General features: G+C 41.6%; 1 protein-coding gene across 1 annotated transcript in view; it reads right to left on the bottom strand.

The window, feature by feature from the left end:
- KLHDC8A (kelch domain containing 8A) overlaps positions 1-9656 on the bottom strand; it is a 41349-nt gene extending 31693 nt beyond the window's left edge. Inside the window, exon 1 of the mRNA XM_075196117.1 lies at positions 9310-9656. The gene's annotated coding sequence lies outside the window, so the exon portion shown is untranslated. The remainder of the gene's footprint in view (positions 1-9309) is intronic.
- Positions 9657-13004: the final 3348 nt, after the last annotated feature.

Below are 13004 nucleotides of genomic sequence, written 5' to 3' on the forward strand. Positions count from 1 at the left end.
TTGATCCAAATTCCCTACTCTGCTTGCAGTCAGGAACGGCTGTATCTGTTAAAATATTTATTTAATTTTTAAAATAAATTATATCTATTTTTATATTTTATTTCCCCATTAGTGGAGCTGAAACTGAAATGTGGGAAGCCAGCTCTGGCATGTGCAATAGTGCAGTGACTGACCTTGCAAAGCATTAAATTAACTCTTACTGCTTCGGAGAAGTTTTGTAGTGGCAGCCAGACATAGGGCAGCAGCTTCTGCAATATTTTTTTATTAAATTGCTGTGATATGTGATATGTTAGTGACACATTAAGCGGCAATCATTTTTTTTTAATATATTTTGTTTATGAATGAATAGTACACCTATAATCTATGCACATACATCTCACAAGTACACAATTGTATAAGATATATGCACAAATTATGCAACAGCTGCAGAAGAGAATGTGTTTTTTTATGTAAATAGATTGCAGACACCACTACAACTCACCTTGAAGGCATTATGTGTTGCTGCTGTAAAGACTTATTTTGTGCACCCAATGAACTTGACAGTTAACTACTAACAACTTATTCACTATAAATAGTCTCTATTTTACAGCTGTTGAATGGAGCTTGCAGTGGAAAAAAAAGTATCCATATTAATAAGTCACAAATCTAGTTGTTACTAGAAAGTCATGGAATTCAAGTGGCGTGCTCAGGAAGTTTTTATTTCAGGACTGTAAAGTATGATACAAACTTGTATTTTTAATTGAATTTTGCATCTATTTATGATTTTGAAAGAACTAGGCTCCTCTACATTTGTATGGTGGTCGGGTCTGTTACTCAAGCGTGGATTTCTACCTTCTGTATCACTCCCAGATTTCCTATTTAGGTGGCTAAAGTTTTGTATTCTAATTATGCATAGGCAAACCGAAGGGGGGTTTCCTAGTGCCTGGAAACCCCACTCCGACCATAAGGAACTGTATAACTGAAGTGGCTGGACCCTGCCCCCGCTTCACACGGCTCTGCTTGAAAAGGGAGAACTGTGTGCACCTAACAGTAGTGCACGCAGCATTGCCCATGTATATTATAGGGATAGGAAGAGTTGGAGAGCAGCCAAGCACTGTCTAAAATTATAGGCACACCCACATGCATGCTAGTCACGCCCACTGGCGGCGTGGTGTGGAAACCCCCCTCAACAAATCCTGCATTTGCCCCTGTTATGTATTGTTGTATGTTTGTTTTATCTCATCACTATACAGTACTGTGGAATATATTTTATAAATAAAACAACAATAACAATAGTTTTTATACTGCACACAAGTCTGTGGTCTCTATCTATCAAAGGCTAGTGCAGTGCTATCACCAAGAGCTTGCCCATGGGGAAGCCTATTTAAACAAGAATTTCAGCAGTACAAATACCACCACAATCATTCTGGTGGAACTGAAAGTCACGGTGTCCAGTTCCACTGGACATGTATGAGTCAGTAAGACGGGTCATGCAAGCGCAGAATCCCCAAGACTGGCCCCTGCGAAGCGATAAGAGTACTGTTACCTGCCAGCCAGTATGGTGGGCAGCTGAGTATCACCATGCTGCCATGGAGATATAGGAGGCAATAGGAGGTTTTATATCGCTGTCATAAGCTGCAATAGAAAACCAGTCCAATCGCCAATTTTAATAAACAGATCCCAGTGTTCATGAGAAGGTCCCACTCAAGTCACTGAGACATGCAACTACTAAAAACTAAAACTTCTTTTGACAGTTAAGAGTTGTTCTGACAGCCATGGGAATGTGATCTAGTGCAGTTCAGCTTGCAGATTCAGAAACTGGCAGTTCAGACCAGGGGTGGATCCCAAGGGGGATGTTGGTAAGGAATGATTGCCCCTCACCCCTGCAGTACTGCTCCCTGCATTTGGCACCAGAGTGCATTGGTATTAAGTGAATAGCTGTAGGTTCTGTTGGGAGGGAGACCGGGAGAGAAACAGAGAGAGACGAAGGAGGAAAATTGAAGATGGAAATGTACAATGGTAGATAAAGATTCATTGGTAGCACATTTACTTTCAAATATTCTTTTTCAAACAAATGTTTTTTTTTTTATATAAGATTAATAAAATTGGTAAACATTCCCCCTTTAACAAAATTCTAGATCTGCACCTAGTTCAGACATTCATTTTGCTCATGGCAAATTCCAATACTCTTAAAATCCGGCAGGCATCAAGATAATTGCTCCTACTGTCTTCACACCTCTGCTGTACATGAATGGTGATATAAACTTGAGTCAGAAAATTGTGGATGCAATATGTTTCAGTGCTTTTCTCTGACACGCAATTTACACTTCTGCCCATGAAAACGGCACAGGCATGTAGGCATCAATGATCCCAATCCTTGATGATTTTCAGCACAATTTGTTTCTATCTCATATTGGTTTCAAACACTTGTAAGTGTATGCATTGGTGTTTTTTTTTAAAAGCAGTTTGTTTTCAAACCTATCCAAAGAACTGCCCCCTCACACTTCCTGAAGAGTTATAAATGAATTTTCATTGGAATAATGCATTCACTTAGACAATGTGCAGTGTTCTATTGTTCCAATTACACAAACACATAAGAAATGAATATGCTAAAACTACAATACATGAAGGTCTTGGTTTAAAAACCGCCCTGCTCAGATGAGAAACACTGCCATTCAGTGGGCTACATCTTTATTTTACAGACATGCACGCTCTGATTAAATTAATGCAGTTCAGAGTTTTGAATTACATTTCCAACACGGGATATATTAGGAAGACAGGGGGTTAATCTCAGCATCACTAATATCGCACCTATCTACCCGTTCGTTAGCACTCAGCTTGATGAGTTCTGGTTACTAAGCAACGAACGCCCACATGAACTAACCATGCGGTACAACAAGGACAGCATGAAAGAACAGAAACTGGGCCTTACAAAAAATGCAAATATTGAGACTAGGCATCAGCATGCCTGGGGGGAAGATGATGGTTATCATACTGACATTACAACTAACCTGGTTCACTGGCAGCAAAATGTGCGTGTATGCATGTGTGTGTTTATTACAAAAGAATGGCTGACGCTGTGCAGAACAGATGTTTCTGGCAGTGAAAGGGTGGTAGGAGGGTAGAGCGGGAGGAACAGATAGAGTAACGGAGACTTAAATCCAGGTCACTTCACTATTGCTTAAAGCCCTTGGGTGGACTGCTATGCATTTGTCACGTGTATACTTCACTGATGTGGTGTCTACATCAAGATTACACTTGCAGTAACATTAGGACCTAGTTTCAGCAAATATAGCATGACCTAGAAATAAAAACAGGAATCGATAATGCTAAACTGCATCTAGTTAACCTAATACTGTTATTTGTACACTAATGTTTATACTGACAAACATGAGCTCTTATTTCCCCAATGTTTTGTACCTGGACTGCAGGGTTCAACTTCTGTCAATACAGGATAATCTCAATCTCGTGTGTCTTGCAATGACAAATGACATGGATATCTATTTATTATGAAACGCACTGTTAGAATTGCATGTCACTGTTACTTTTTAGTAGAGATGGGCGGGCTCGGTTTCCTTGAAACCGAACCCACCCGAACTTCGGGGATCTGAGTACCGAGCAGAGTCAGCTCGGTACTCTCGTGCCTATTTGGATTCCAAAACGAGGCAAAACGTCATTGTGACGTCGTCAGATCTCGGTTCTTGCGAGTTTTAGAATCAATAAATACCCGCCACCACGGCGATCTAGCGTCATTTGAGAGAGGGACAGAGAAGGGTTAGGTCACAGGAGCAGTAATAGAGCAGTATAGAGCAGGCATTTTTCTGAATTTGCACTACAAAGTGTTTGGGGTCTCATATACCCCCTTATAAAAAAGCTGAATTGTCTGAGTGCTGAACTCCTAATATAGCACAGTATTTTTCTGAATTTGCACTACAAAGTGTTTGGGGTCTCATATACCCCCTTCTAAAAAAAGCTGTATTTTGTGAGTGATGAAATTCTAATATAGCACTGTATTGTTTAGAGATGGCCTAGCAGGGATTAAAGTGTATTTTTCTGAATTTGCACTACAAAGTGTTTGAGGTCTCATATACCCTCTTATAAAAAAAGCTGTATTTTCTGCAAAGAATGGTGGAGGATTTTTTTCAAGAGTTAATTGAAATCGAAATGTCAGTCAGTCCCTTTCCATACTGGGAGGAAAAACAAGCCATTTGGAAACCCATGTACAAACTTGCTTTGCAATACCTAAGCTGCCCACCCCCCAGTGTGTACTCAAAAAGAGTTTTCAGCACAGCCAGGAACCTTGTCAGTGATCGACGTAGGATCGATGTTCATCAAAATGAACTACATCTTCCATTTAGCGGCAAATACATCCAAGAACTGACACATCTCTAATGGCGGATTCCAGCGTAGATGAATTAATAGTCTGTGATGATGATGTACACACTGATGAGGGAGAGGATGATGCTGAAGATGATGACGACAACATCTTGACAGTGTAGAATTCATTTCACAGCACTGTTGGTCTAACATGCCTTTAGGGCATTGATAGCTGGTTTAGTTGGGGCCCAAACAAACCAAGCACTTCAGCCACAAAAGTGGCAGCCCTTGTCGCTGAAGTGCTTGGTTTGTTAAAGTGTGCATGTCCTTTATAAGATCCAACATATGGATGGGTGGGAGGGTCCAAGGACAATTCCATCTTGCACCATTAATCTTTCCTGGCACTGATGTGTGATTCTGCCATTACTATAAGTCTTTGCAGGCTTTTTTTCTGAATTTGCACTACAAAGTGTAGGATCTAATATACAAAGACGAGTGCTCCATTGCTAACAGTCAATAATGAAGAGGAAGACAAGTAGGCTTGTCTGTAGAATTTGCAGGCAAATTCAACAGTGTTACATTGAATAAACAGACACATAGGGAGAGAAGGAGAAGAGAGAGACAGAAAATTAATCATCTTCCTCTTATTCAGGAGTGTCAATGGTGTTATAGTCTCTTAGTAGGCTGTGTATCAGCCTGCGACAGTCCTGGATGGTCATCGTCTCCCTTTTCAGGATGGGGCGATTCCTGGCAAGCCAAATAGCGTCCTTAAAGCAGTTCATTAGGCTCCAGGCCTCCTGGATTGCCCCAATGATGTGGGTCCCAGAAAATAATCCATAAAATACTGAATGGTATGAAAGGCAAGTTCTGGGCACACTGTCCTTATGTTCATGTTCCAAGGCATCCAACAATGCCTGTGCAGTGGGGCAGTCCCAAAAAATACGCTGTGCTGTTTCCCTTCTGGTGATGCAGAAGGGGTAGTGGACATAATGGCACAGGTTCCGGGAGTCCATGAATGTCCTGAGAGGCAGACCCCCCTGGATAGCCATCCATGCAATGTCTTTGTGTCTAGTAGTCAGCCTCTTAGAGGCCACATTCTCCCACACGTGTTTTGTTGTGTTTGTAGTCAGCACTTTACATGAAAGGTACCTAACTAGATTATAATTTTGTGGGAATTGGAGCGATCGTTGTCATGTATTAGCTGTAGAATTACCTCACTTAACCAAGAAACAGGTGGAGCGATCCAATGAACCATAACTGGTTTCATGATCCAAGGACAATCCCATCTTGCCCCACTTTTCTTTTCAGCCACTGCTGTGTGCCAATGTGTCCTAGATGTGGTAGGAACTACCGTGTGTTTGAGTCATTGCTCTGTCGCTTACCATCCAGCCAGATCAATGCAGTATTTGGCTGAAAGTGTATGAAAAGCATATTGTGACCTGTGAGATGGTAAAAATTGAATGGAAATCACTGGAATTTAGTGTTAGTGAGGTTAATAATAATGTAGGTACAAAATAATAACGAAATTATGTGATTTTACCCCAAAAAATGAAATTTAATAAAAAATAGCTAAACAAAACCAACACCAAAACCAAAACATGCAAGGGCGGTTTTGGCAAAACCAGAACCAAAACCCGAAGCTAATCCAGATCCAAAACTGAAACCAAAACCAAAACACGGGGGTCAGTGAGCATCTCTACTTTTTAGACACCCCAAATCTCCAAATTTAGTAGCAGTTTGATTAGAGGTGGTCTATTTCATATCCTGATCAGAAACCCCAATCCTGCACTGATGAAACCAAACAAGGTCAACACAGCCCTGCTATATGGGACCACATCTCAGCATTGGCTCATGTCGCGCTCTGTATCAGTAAAGAACTTAAAAGCCTGCCATATAAATGTCATTTCCAAATATGTGAATTTGATAAACATTTTCTTAGTTGCCTTAGTGAATAGATTAAAAGATAACTTCACCAAAAACTAAAACATTAGTGGAGTATAGCAAGGTGAGATCAATAAGAACAACAAGGAGAGTAGAACTCTCACCCATCCAGAGCAGGAGGGCATCGCCTACTTTGATCATTAAAGCCATCATGGGACCTGGGAGGCAAGTAAATGTTCTTTAATCTCACCTATATTCACCATAAGGTAATTTTTTAGGTTTAGGTGGAGTTATCCTCTAAACTCTCCATGACAATTTTCATAATTTCATTATGATTGGTTGCTTAGATTTTCGTCACAGTTTGTTTTCCATTTTAACTAGAAGCCTTAAAGATCCACAAAATCTAAAATAAAAGTTGCTTTATACAAATTGTGATCCTGATCCCCAGCGACATCTCAACAATTAGCTTGAACCTGTCTAGTGCAAGGTATGCAATAATGTTAGCAAATAGCCCTAGTTGGATATGACTGTGTACACATTTGAAAACCATTAAATCTACAACTGAAACCCCAGACAGCACACTGCAGGGGTAGGAGTGAAATGTAAATGTTGTATATCCGCTAACCAGTTACTAACTCCTTCCCTATGGTCATCAGCCTGCATTCGAGGGCTTATTGCTGATAATATCAACAGTCAAGACTCGCCACAAATATTCTGTTTTATACAGATATTTTCCTCTTTAAGAATCAATTTTAGTAAGCTTCACCCATTAATAGTACCTTGCTCTGGGTCCCTCCCCTGGAGGGGAGATCCAGCAGAGCTGCTCTAATTGAAAGGCTTACAGCTGCTGTATCGGATCTCCTCTGCTATGGAGAAAGATGAACAGTACCAAACATAAGCTGCAGAGATCCTGGCTATATATAACTGCCAGGAACCTGCTTCATACAGTGAATGGTGGGGGCCCATTCCAGGATTAGGGAAAAAGGGCCTGATTCATTAAGGATCTTAACTTAAGAAACTTCTTATTTCAGTCTCCTGGACAAAACCATGTTACAATGCAAGGGGTGCAAACTAGTATTCTATTTTGCACATAAGTTAAATACTGACTGTTTTTTCATGTAGCACACAAATATCAACTTTAAATTTCAGTGTACAAATAAGCTATCAAGTATTTGTATGCTACATGAAAAAACCATCAGTATTTAACTTATGTGCAAAACAGAATGCTAATTTGCACCCCTTGCATTGTAACATGGTTTTGTACAGGAGACTGAAATAAGAAGTTTCTTAAGTTAAGATCCTTAATGAATCAGGCCCAAAGTTATTATTTTAAAATTTTATATTCCCAAACATCACAAAAAACTATTTTTTTTATTTTTAACTGTAGTTATCTTTTAAATTACAGGCTTGCAAACTTACCATTTTTTGGGCAGTTCTGCATTGTCAGAGACCTGACAACTATACTTATGGCATGCACATTGTCCAGCTGCCATGCTCACCATTTTCATGCATGGTTTTTGCTCTACGTTTGCATATTGTACATGACTCAGTGACTGGTGTGTTTGTATCATATAAATAAAAATCCAGTAGGTGAGAGAGAGAAGATTACCAGGCTTCACTCATGTTATCGTAGTTGAGGTCACTTTGGTTCAAGAAAGCATCATTATCCAATAAGCAGTCCAGTGCATACAGTCTGTATGTAACAACTACCTTTGGTAATGACTCATACTCACTGAAATATCAAAGTTAACTGTAACTGCACCACTAATATCATACACCAAATGTTAAATGCAGTTTCACATTATAGAAAGCTTAAATAATATGAACTACAGGAACAGCAGACAATAGGATTTCTGAGAAAGTAGAAATAAACTTTAAACAGCAAGTTTAACACAGTTTACATTAAGATACTGGACAGAGCCAAGACAAGTCCTGATGAGAACCATTTAAACATACACAGTTTATCCTTATTGCTTTAGTTTAAAATCCATGTTATATCTTACAGATGCGTTCTGCGACTTCAATACAAAACTCACTAGATGAGCTTTGCCTGCAAGCAAAAAAAGGGTTAAATCCAAAGCCCTGGTAAGGTAATCCACACACAAATTATTTAATCAGAGAGCTCCAGGGCACATCTGCAGGAAATGCAAACTCAGAGGAGCATGAACAGAATTATTTAATTACACATCTGAAGTTCTGTTGAATCTATAGCTTCAGAAACCATAACCCGTAGAATCTGTTTTATTCCACAGAACAATCTCCAGAGACCTCCATACTGGCGCCTTTTAAAAGTGTCAATTTCATATGATATAACAAGGGTTCAGTAATATGTCATAATCGGAGTGTGTTAATGACAGTCACTCATACATATACAATCATGGCAGATCAGAACAGCTTTGGCTCCTATAATCTGCTTTTATCCTACCAACTTAAAACATCAGACCATGTTTAATCCTAGATCTGTAATCAGTCCAGATTTCTTTACTGTATATACCAAAACCACCTATGATGGGAACCAATTCCACAAATTAAGTATGCAAAAAAAAAAAATGGATGTATTTTACAAACATTAGTTGTACCAGATTTAAAAATAAAAAAAGATGGCTTTATAGCTCTATATTATTATAGCTCTATACTAATTTGCATCATAACACTTTCTTTTAGCATTCAGTAAAAAAAAAAAACAACCCACAAAAACCTTTCTTTCCTGCTTAATTAGCAGCAAGCATTATGTCATATCTATATTGAGAAACATTGCTTTCCTGGAAATCCAGTGATGTTTTGCCCTGTATGTCGGGGAATTGTTAATTGTAATGTAGGCTTCAGTCTGAAGACCCACTCGTGGGATTATTTAGCTGGATGTAGGCTGCTGTCTAAAAACTGTGAAATGAAACATTTTTCTAATTAAATGGTCAGCAGGGAGCAGCCAGAGTTTGTATGTGTGACATTGAGGGTTGATGTTGGAGACAGTGACAGCAGCATAGAGCAATGTTTGACAGGGATCTCTGTGATGCCCTTGTAAAGTAGGTAGCCTTCAGCACCAGAGTCAGTGATGCATTGCTTGGTAATGTGTTGCAGAACTATCACTAGTAGGGGTTAATAGCTTCCAAAACGAGAAACCGCTTTACTCACCGGTATCTCCAGGATTACCAGTGTTCTGGGTGCTGCCTTTTGCCTTTTCAAGTTTGAACCTGGGAAAGTCCAAATATATATAAGAGAAGCTTCCTGAGAGCTTGTCACTCCCAATCTTCCGTTGTTCTTCTCTCATAGCGATCATGCCTGCTCTCCCTCACAGCATGTTTCTGCCTCTCATCTATCCTGCCTGCCTCCCTATTCTTCACATGCATACGTTGTGAAGTCTGGGCTTTTTTTTTTTCTCCTTCCTCGCAGCCCATAGGGAATGACACAGGCTGTGATTGAACAATGTTTCCGAGAGAAAAAAAATACCTGGAGAGAAAGGAAAAATGTCAGCAAATGGATAGTCAATTATCCACGCATCAAAGCGTGATATAAAATAGGTCCTGAGGAAGACACAACCGGTGATGTGTGGAGGATAGGTTACATTGATTACAGAAGATGGCCAATAATACCACCTTATTTACATCTAAACTATATATTTTGAATTATATGCATAGAATATAAATAATATTGGAATCACATTATTTTAAGTTTGACAGATTTTGTTTTTTAATTTTCAAATGTCTAAACAAAAAACAAATATTAGACATATTGGACAGCATATACATTCTATTAAACTATCATGAGAAAGTTTAATGTGATGTTTAACCCATTCATTGCCTTGCACTTCTAGGTTTGATGGCACCACTGCAAGTCAGATGACACCATGAGAGAGGTGATACCTCCCTTACAAAGGCCGGGTCTTTTGAATTCTTGACTTTTTTCAATAATGAGCAATATATAACATAAATGAACAATGCGTACAACATATTTTAATTAAAGCATCACAATAGTTCCTCTTTAAACTAACATATTTAAATTTAATTTTAGACTAGGGGATTTCTATCTCTTGCTGGAAAGACGCCAAGGAGATTTTTTTCCCAGAGTCTAGGATACTTTAGGGAGAAAAACAAAACACTCCCTGACATCCTCTGTCCTGTTTCTTCAGTGGAAAATAAAGACACAAATCAATTTCGCAATAAATAAATACAAAACTTGTCTTTTAATATGTAATGTCAGCGGAAACTGTACCACTGCCTCTCTACTTTTATTTTGTTTTCCTATTACTTACTCTTTAATGGAAATAGAGGAAAGAAAATTACTTGTAAGAAATGTATTCCATAATGCAAACAGGTCAAACTCAAATGAAATGGGTAATTTAAACGGGTAAAACTTAAGGTGGAATGGATTAATACGTAGATGGAATACAAGCCTACCTACCTTCCGTATTTAAGCTGTCATGATAGATGGATTGATAAAAATAGGATTAGGGGGTGTTGTGGTCACCATAACAACCGCTCATATAAAGCAGGGGGTATTATTATTATTATTATTATTATTATTATTAATTTTTATTTATAGGGCGCCACAAAGTATCCGTAGCGCCGTACAAGGACAAACAATGGCACAGTACAAGGTGAAACAGCACAGTACAAGTAACAGTAAGTACTATAACTCTGGGGGCTCAGGCACAGCATGAAAGAGAGGGAGGGAGGGGAAAAGTGAGTACAGGCAGGTAACTATGGCCCAAGAGGGTGGGCACGGATGACAGGTTGAGAGTCACTGAGGGGAGCGGATAGAAGCGAGAGGAGACAGAGGGCAGAGGGACTGAGAGGAGGTGAGCTGAGTAGCTGGAGAGCGCAGTTAAAAGTGATGGAAACAGAAGGTAGGAGAGCCCTGCTCAAATGAGCGAACAATCTGAAGGGAGGGGAAGACAGACAGACACATTGATGAGACGGAGAGACGGGAGGAAGGGGGAGAAGGGAAGAAGGGATGAGAAAGAGAGGTAGCCGACCGGTGGGAGTTTAGGCATGAGACTGGAAGGCTTTAAGGAAAAGGTGGGTTTTTAATGTTCGTTTGAAAGAGGACAGATTAGGGGAAGTCCTGATGGAGCGGGGGAGCTTGTTCCAATGGAGGGGAGCGGCGCGGGAGAAGTCTTGGATACGTGCGTGAGAGGAGGTAATCAGAGGGGAAGAGAGGCGACGATCGTTGGACGATCGCAGTGAGCGGGAGGGAGTGTGAATAGAGATAAGGTTAGAGATGTAGGGAGCAGTGGAGTTGGCGAGGGCCTTGTAAGTCAGAGTGAGGAGCTTGAAAAGGATTCTGTAGGGGAAGGGGAGCCAGTGAAGGGCTTGGTAGAGTGGGGATACAGAGGTGGAACGGCGAGAGAGGAAAATAAGCCTAGCAGCGGCGTTAAGTACAGATCTAAGGGGAGCGAGATGAGAGAGGGGGAGGCCGATAAGGAGAAGGTTGCAGTAGTACAAGCGGGAGATAATCAGAGAGTGGACGAGAGATTTGGTGGCATCCTGGGAGAGGAAGGGCCGAATGCGGGCAATGTTGCGAAGCTGGAAACGGCAGGATATGGCGAGAGAGTGAATGTGAGGGGCAAAGGAGAGAGAGGAGTGGAGGATGACACCTAGGCAGCGGAGTTGGGTAACAGGGGAGATAGATGAGTTGTCAACAGTGATGGAGAGGTCAGAGGGGAAGGAGGTTTGAGAGGGAGGAAAAACAATGAGTTCAGTTTTAGCAAGATTGAGTTTAAGAAATCTAGAGGACATCCAGGAGGAGATGGCAGAGAGGCATGCGGATACCCTGGAAAGAAGGGAGGGAGAGAGATCAGGAGAGGAAAGGTAGAGTTGAGTGTCATCAGCATAAAGGTGGTACTTGAGGCCGAAGGAGCTGATGAGTGCACTCAGAGAAGAGGTGTATAGTGAGAATAGTAAGGGTCCAAGGACAGAGCCCTGAGGGACCCCGACTGGAAGGGAGCAAGAAGGGGAGAGAGAATCAGAGGTGGAAACAGAGAAGGAACGGTCGGTAAGGTAAGAGGTGAACCAGGAGAGGACGGTACCGGAGAGGCCAATGGACTGAAGGGTGTGAAGCAGGAGGGGGTGGTCAACGGTGTCAAAGACCGCTGAGAGGTCAAGGAGAATCAGGAGGGAGTAGTGGCCCATGGCTTTAGCCGAGAGGAGATCGTTCGTAACTTGAGCCAGGGCAGTTTCAGTGGAATGGAGGGGGCGGAAGCCTGATTGGAGAGGGTCAAGGAGGGAGTGTTCAGAGAGGTAGGTGGAGAGACGGTTGCAGACAAGTCTCTCGAGTATTTTGGAGGCAAATGGGAGAAGGGAAATGGGGCGGTAATTAGAGAGTGAGGTGGGGTCAAGATTGGGTTTCTTGAGAATGGGTGAGACGAGAGCATGTTTAAAGGCAGAGGGGAAGATGCCGGTGGAGAGGGACAGATTAAAGAGGTGAGCGAGGTGGGAGCAGGTGGAGGTGGAAAGGGAGCGAAGAAGGTGAGAAGGGATGGGGTCCTGGGGGCAGGTAGAAGGGGGGAAGAAGAAATGAGAGAGTGGACTTCCTCACCCAAGGTGGGGCGGAAGGCGAGAAGGAGTTGGTGGCTGGGGGGAGAGGGGGGAGAGTGGAGGGGGGAGGAAGGGCGAGAGGGGGGGTGGCGGTAGAGTGGGTGGAGGAGGAGATTTCAAGTCTGATGGCTGCGATTTTAGAGGAGAAAAAGGAGGTGAAGTCAGTGGCAGATAAGGAGGAAGGGAGGGGGGGAGGTGGGGGAGACAGGAGAGTTTTAAAGGTAGCGAAGAGGCGGCGGGGGTTGGAGGACTGGGAGGAGATGAGGGATTTAAAGAAGGATTGCTTAGCGAGTG

This window comes from Mixophyes fleayi, chromosome 2, assembly GCF_038048845.1.
Source record: "Mixophyes fleayi isolate aMixFle1 chromosome 2, aMixFle1.hap1, whole genome shotgun sequence".
In the NCBI taxonomy this organism is placed as follows: domain Eukaryota; kingdom Metazoa; phylum Chordata; class Amphibia; order Anura; family Limnodynastidae; genus Mixophyes; species Mixophyes fleayi.